The sequence below is a fragment of the Sapajus apella genome, unplaced genomic scaffold (genome assembly GCF_009761245.1).
Source record: "Sapajus apella isolate SASKATOON/1434 unplaced genomic scaffold, GSC_monkey_1.0 scaffold10, whole genome shotgun sequence".
In the NCBI taxonomy this organism is placed as follows: domain Eukaryota; kingdom Metazoa; phylum Chordata; class Mammalia; order Primates; family Cebidae; genus Sapajus; species Sapajus apella.
The window spans coordinates 16117350-16124921 of record NW_022436950.1 but is presented as its reverse complement, the minus strand read 5'-3'; the positions used below and the strand labels follow the sequence as shown (position 1 = coordinate 16124921).

Here is a 7572-nt window from a genome sequence, read left to right as displayed (position 1 = left end):
GAGGGGAGGGGAGGGGAAGGGAAGGGAAGGGAAGGGAAGGGAAGGGTAAGGAAGAGGAAAAGAAAGGAAAGGAAAGAAATCAAGTTTCCAAATGCCAGTCACATGTGTGCGTGAAGACTCACAGTGGCGTGAAACCCCTCTCACACCGTTGTATGTTCCCTTACTTTAACCGGCTGTACTGGTTATGCCTCTATACACAAGACCACACATTTGTTATAGAAATTACTTGGGGGAAAAAAGTCAATGAAAGTCTTAATCTTCTGTGATGCTACTATCAGTAATATCATCATTCATGCTTTAGCTGTAATCTCCTGGACTTTTTTTTAGTCAATACATACTTGTACCTATAAACCTATAAATGTGTATACACCTACTTATATATTCTTTTCATAAAGGGAATCGTCTTGAAATGCATTAATTTTTTTTTTTTAACATGGAACGCTTCACAAATTTGGGTGTCATCCTTGTGCAGGGGCCATGCTAACCTTCTCTGTAGCGTTCCAATTTTAGTATATGTGCTGCCGAAGCGAGCACTGAATATTTTGTAATTTACTTTTCTTCACTCAGCAATGAAGCAAGTTGGTGTAGTTCAAAAGCTGTTCCCTCTAAACCTCATGCTGAAATGTAGTCCCAGCGTTGGAGGTGGGGTCTGATAGGAGGTGATTGAATCATGGGGGTAGACTTCTCATAACTGGTTTAGCACCATCCACCTGGTGCTGTCCTCCAGATAGTGAGGGAATTCTCATGAAAGCTGGTTGTTTAAAACTGTGTGACATACATGTACGTTCATTGCAGCACTGTTTACAATAGCAAAGACCTGGAACCAACCCAAATGCCCATCAATAATAGACTGAACAAAGAAAATGTGGCACATATACACTATGGAATACTACGCAGCCGTAAAAAATGATGAGTTTGTGTCCTTTGTAGTGACATGGACGAGTCTAGAAACCATCATTCTCAGCAACCTGACACAAGAACAGATAATCAAACACTGCATGTTCTCACTCATAGGCGGGTGTTGAACAATGAGAACATGTGGATGCAGGGAGGGGAGCATCATATACACTGGAGTCAGTTAGCGGGGCTAGGGGAGGGACAGCAGGGAGTGGAGAGGGTGCAGAGGGTGGGGAGGGATAACATGGGGAGAAATGCCAAATATAGATGATGGGCAGATGGAGGCAGCAAACCACCTTGCCATGTATGTACCTAAGCCACAACCCTGCATGATCTGCACATGTACCCTAGAACCTAAAGTACAATTAAAAAAAAGTGTGTGACATTTCCCCCTCCCCTCCTCTTGCTCCCACTCCGCCGTGTGAGATCCCTACTTCCCCTTCACCCTCCACCATGATTATAAGTTCCCTGAGGCCTCACCAGAAGCCAAACAGATGCCAGTGCCCTGCTTCTGGTACAGCCTACAAAACCATGAGCAAATTAAACCTCCTTTCTTTGTAAATTACCTACCCTCGGTATCTCTTTATAGCAATGCAGAATAACCCAACACACATGCACATCTTTTCCTGTTATTAAATATACATTTGCATCTTCATTCCAAATAACTGCACTGCGTTTTCTAGTATAGATGTCCTTTAATCATTTAATATCAAAATCAGAGGCATGCCCGAAATAAAACTACAAGTCTCAGCTTACCTGGATACTGGACTCGAAATGTAGCTTGACATGCATCCATGCACACACAGCATGCATTTTGTGTCATAGTACAGTATTAGAGAAGGCTGCAGTGAACCTGGGAAGTTATAGAAATGCTGGAAGCATTAAAAAGTAGGCTAAATGTTTGCAATATTTCTCAAATTTGATGGAGCATGGATTCACTATAAACCATTGTAGGTGCCTTTGCCTGCTGTCACCCCTACCACCGTTGTTTTTGCACAGAGTTGATTATCATAAGTATTTGTTCATTTTGAAGGAACAAAGGAAGAGAGGACACGTGATATTTTCCATAAGCTGGTGAGCTCTGCACTTCAGCAATTGCTCTTTATATCCTCATACAGCTAGGGTAAAGCATAGTTCTCTGGAAGGAAGACAAAGAGGGGAAACAGGAGGTCCCAGACATTACTAGATGGAAACTCCTAAAGAATCTGTAAAACAAGGAAAACACCTTCTCTCTCAATTGGAGAAAAGGCGAGGTTTGACTTAGTGTGAACAAGGTCTGAGGATATGCAAGGTCTGAGTACTTAAACATTTAAGTTCCATGCTCCAAATGTTAATTGAGATTAGCTTCAGTTTCTGTGGAAAATAAAAAGGTTATCTGGCCAATGTATATGTGGCTTCTAGAATCAGTGAAAGAAATTTATGAAATTTGCAGGTGAAGATTGCAATTTCTATTTCATAAAGAAAAAGGCACGTGTGCACCTCTAGAGAGTGAATGATGATTGGTCCTGTCAAAAAATAAAAAAGGTCCAAAACATTTTAAAGTTCCTGTGCCATGTAGAAAGAAGCTAACCTTTGGTCTTCATGATAAGCCATCAAGCCAAGCTAAGCCTGCCCTCCTTTCTCTCCCATAACAGCTTTGAAATATATAATCTAACAGGAATATCACTTTCAAGCAATCAGTAGCAGGACTCCAGCTGATTCCAAAATCATCCTGTTATTGTAACATGTCTGCTAACCTTCCATTTTATAAAATAGCTTCCATATTACTTTCAGTACATCAGAATATTCCTAAATGTATACACACTATGGATGGATTTCAGATCTTTTTGGCCACAAAGGCTAATAGCAAAAGCCAGTCATTGCATCCCAGGAACAAAGGTGCAAAATGCTGCTCAAATCGCTGATCTGATCTCTGCACACTCCTGCCTTGTGTTTGGTGAGAAGCAGCTGCTTCCAAGTCCAGTTTATCAGTTTGAAATATTTATTGTATGTAATTCTCACTTGGATAGTTGGCCCTTGCCACAGAAACTGTCTTAGCAACCACAATGAACACCAGCAGGAAGATGAGCACATATTTGGAAGGACAGAAACTCCTCTGCAAAACATCCCTAGTCTTGAGAGGAACAGCTTCTGTGTGTGAAAACTTGAGAAACAAGTACTGGTTACATAAACAGGGACACGATGGAACCAATTGCTATTCCAGCCTTTTTGTCATCATGCTTGGTTTTCAACAAAAGCCAGAATAAAGGTTCCAATCTAAAGGGCTCAGTAATTGTAATTTTGTACCCACTGGGATTGCAATAGGAGTTCATCAGACCCTACTCAGCCCTGCCAGCTTCTGACAACCATAAGCTGCAACCCACTAACTCAGTCCCATCCAGTTTCTAAGATAATTTATTTCTTCTTTCAATAATTGATTTCACTGTATATATGTAAGGTACACCACATGATGTTTTGATATCCTTAATTTATAGTAAAGTGGTTCCTATAGTGAGCACCAACTAATACCCAGAATTCAGCTAGAGTCAGAGGATTCAGGTAGAATCCTGAATCCTAGACTACCTGCAGTCAGTGAATGCAGGTAGAATCCCTAGGGTCAGACATTGTTCTAATGGTACCTATTACCAGTTGTATCCTATTTTAGATGAGAACTGTAGCCATTCCTACTCCTCCCTTCAGAAGTTTCCACCAACGTGTTCTCACTGCCCTGGAGGTCCCTTGCTGAGCTCACAATCCACCTGATTGATTTCTCAGAAATCTGGTTACGTCTCTTTCATTATTACTTTTTAGATTGCTGGCCAACTGCCCCCATCCATTACCAGACTCCTCACTGTGCCTGGTCAAATCTTCTTCCCCCTTTCCCACCAGACAAGGATATGGTTCTAACATATTAATCAGATATTTTGTATCTATTTTGTTTACTGAGGTTTGTATGCATATATATATATATATATATATATATGTATCTATTTTGTTTATTGAGCTTTATATGCATATATATGTGTGTGTGTGTATATATATATGCACACACACACACACACACACACATATATATCTGCATGTTGCCCCGTGCTAGGCCAATGACTATTTTTGAAGCTAGAAAGTGTATTTTTGTGTTAATGGAATGAAGATTAAACCTAGAATTCAAGTCACACATTTGAAACTAATAATGTCCACGGCTTTGGATAAATTCTGTCATTATTTTTTAACACTTTTCATATATATATTTATATATGCATACAAAGCTCAATAAACCCATATATGTAACTGTTTATTGATGTATATATGTATGGGTTTATTGAGTTGTGTATATATATATATATATATACACAGACATATGGGTTTATTAGGTATGTACATATACTTCAATACATAAACACATATATGTAAGAGTTTATTGAAGTATATATGTATATGCATGCAAAGCTCAATAAACCCATATATATAAGGGTTTATTGAGGTATATTATGTATTATATATATATTTATATTATATATACAATTATTTATGTACATGCATACAAAGCTCAATAAACCTGTATATGTAAGGGTTTATTGAGGTGTATGCATACATACACATATGCATAATGTGTGTGTACATACATGTATGCATGTGTGTGTACATACACGTATGCATGTGTGTGTGCATACATGCATGCATGTGTGTACATACATGTTTGCATGTGTGTGCGTACATACATGTATGCATATGTGTGTATGCATACAAAGCTCAATAAACTCCTATATGTAAGAGTTTATTCAGGTATATTTTGCTGTAAATTTCATTCAATTTAGTGAATACTTCTGAGTTTAATGAAATGCATATAGTCACATAATCATCACCATAATAAAGATATAGGGCATTTTCATTAGCCACTAAAATAATCTCATGTTCCTTTTATAGTCAGCCCTATTCCCACCCTCTGTAAACCACCGATCTCTTCCATTTCCCTATAGTTGCAGCTTGGAATCTGATATTCTGGAAAAAACAAAACTATAGCTTTATAGTTTAAAATCTGATCAATGGAATCAAAAGGTATGTACTACTTGAGTCTGGCTTCTATCATTAGTGTAATGCATTTGAAATTTCTCCATGTGGTTGCATGTATCAATATATCTTTTTTATTGCCAAATAGTACTTCATTATGTGTACGTACCACCATTTACTTTCCCATTTAGTAATCAGAGGACACTTGGGTTCATTTCAGTTTTTAGCAAACTTGTGAATAAAGCTTCTGTAAATATTCATGTACAGGTTTTTGTGTGAATGTGTGTTTTATTTCTCTCAGGTAAATACATAAGCAAGGGATTTCCAGGTCAGAGGAAGAATGTATGTTTTAATGTTATAAGACTAATATATTTTTAATTACTTTCTTTTTGAGATGGAGTCTTGTTCTATCACCAGGCTGGAGTACAGTGGCACGATCTCAGCTCACGGCAACTTCTGCCTCCCGGGTTCAAGCGATTCCCCTGCCTCAGCCTCCTGAGTAGCTGGGACTACAGGCACACACCACCATGCCCTGCTTTTTTTTTTTCTTTGTATTTTTAGTAGAGATAGGGTTTCACCATGTCCCGACCAGAATGGTCTTGATCTCCTGACCTCATGATCCGCCTGCCTCGGCCTCCCAAAGTTCTGGGATTACAGGCATGAGCCACTGTGCCCGGCCAACATTTTTGAAGCCAGAAAGTGCATTTTTGTGTTAATGGAATGAAGATTAAACCTGCAATTTAAGCCACACATTTGAAACTAATAATTTCCACGGCTTTAGATAAATTCTGTGATTATTATTGACTCCTTCCCTTGTCTATGAAACATGGGTTATCATCATTCACAGAATCATGTCAGTGTAACATAAGCTAACTATGGGAGAGCTTTATTAAATGTAAACTATTACACTCTATTATAAATTACAATTATATTACATTATTGTTACATTTTGTTACAAGTCTATTACAAATGAGAGGTCATCATTGTGTTATGATGTGTGTTGAATGTGGTTGACACAAAACTGAATTCACAGGCGCCCTCTGCAACACATTTGTATGCTTTGTCCTTTTAAAGATTCTAGGGTTGTACCGTGTAATATAGTAGCCACTAGCCACATCATTTAAATTTAAACTAATTAAAATTTAATAGAGTTAGAAATTCAGGTCCTCAGTTGCACTAGCTGCATTTCAGGTGCTCTGTAGCCTTACGGGGCTAGTGACTACCTCATTGGACAATCCAGACTATGAAACATTTCTTTCGTTACAAAAAGCTGTAGATGGTGCTCATCAAAAGGGCAGATACTATGCCCTTGCTCTTCTTAATGAATAACCTGGAAAAATAAATTCTAGAACCTATTTACAACTCAATATTAAAAATTTGTTATGGTCACTGTTATCTGTTTTCATCTTGAGACTCTTAGTCAGTCCTATAAACCCAAATACCCAGGTATCCACTGCCCCATAAAAGTAAGTTGCAAACATCTCCCATGAGTAATGAAATCATTCTACACATTTCTGGCCTGATTCTATATTGATCCACACTTGTCTGAGTCCTTACTCATGACTGTCTCCATTTATTAACTTGTTCTTGCTCCTTTTAGTGTGACCTTTGAACCTAACCTCTCTGACATCAATTCTGTATTCCTTCTCTACTTTTCTGGAGTATCCATCTCAAACGAGTACAGTGAATAGTCAGTTTCTTCAAGCTGATTCAAGTTTATGGTGCTGACCCTCATCATCACCCTGACCAAGCTAACCTCCAATGGAATGGAAGAATTGCACTATGAGTGCAGCAACTGTTCAGGTTGGGTCAGTGTTATAAAACCTTGGGTGGTAGTCATGAATTCCAATGCGTTCAGGAGCCATGAAAGCCACGTAAATGAATGAAGCAGGCTGGGAGGAACAGGAGGCAGTGGAGGAGTTAAGGCAGATGGAGAGCATATGCACTACCACAGAAAGCAATTCAAATATCAATAAATAAACACTCTGTGGGCAATTGGAGGCACAGAAATTAGATAAGAAGAAGTTACACTATCTATGTTTGCAGATGATGAAATAGTGCCCTGGAAAAAAGCCTGAGAGGATCAATGCTAAAATTAATAAAAAACAGAAAAAAAAGTAGTAAGCTAGAAAGATATAACACAAGCATACAAAAATTAGCAATCTTATATATATAAAGTTTAACCAGCTAGGCCATATAATTGAAGAGCAGACCCTATTTATAATCACACATGCAAAAAAAGAAAAGATGAAAAATTTGAAAAAGTCAAATGAAGGCTTTCAAATATTTCCCCCAAAAGACAAAATTAGATTGGGACAAATGCAAAGACATCCTTATTCTTGAACAAAACAATTCAACATCAAAAACCTATCAGGTTTTCCTATTATATAAATTTGATAAGACCCCAATTTTAAAAACTAAGCGTTTATAAGTGGAAGTAAATAAGTTGATTGTAAAGATTCCATGCATTTTAACCACTTGAGAAAATCTAGGAAAACCCTAAAAGGAGAAATGAGTGATGAATTCTGCCAGATTAAAACCCAGTATGCAGCCTGCATAATTAAAACAGAGCGGTCCTGGGGCCTAATTAAATGAAATAGAAAGCACACAAATAGAAAGAAAAAGATTGATAAATTCAACTACAGCAATATAAAATAAAACTTTTTACATGGAAGAAAGTGCTGTCAG

The 7572-nt window shown here is 37.9% G+C and overlaps 1 non-coding gene across 1 annotated transcript; it reads right to left on the bottom strand.

Moving 5' to 3' along the window:
• Window positions 1-427: 427 nt before the first annotated feature.
• Window positions 428-534, bottom strand: LOC116552102. The gene has a single exon (XR_004269219.1). It is a non-coding gene; the product is annotated as a U6 spliceosomal RNA (small nuclear RNA).
• Between the last annotated feature and the right edge of the window lie 7038 nt (window positions 535-7572).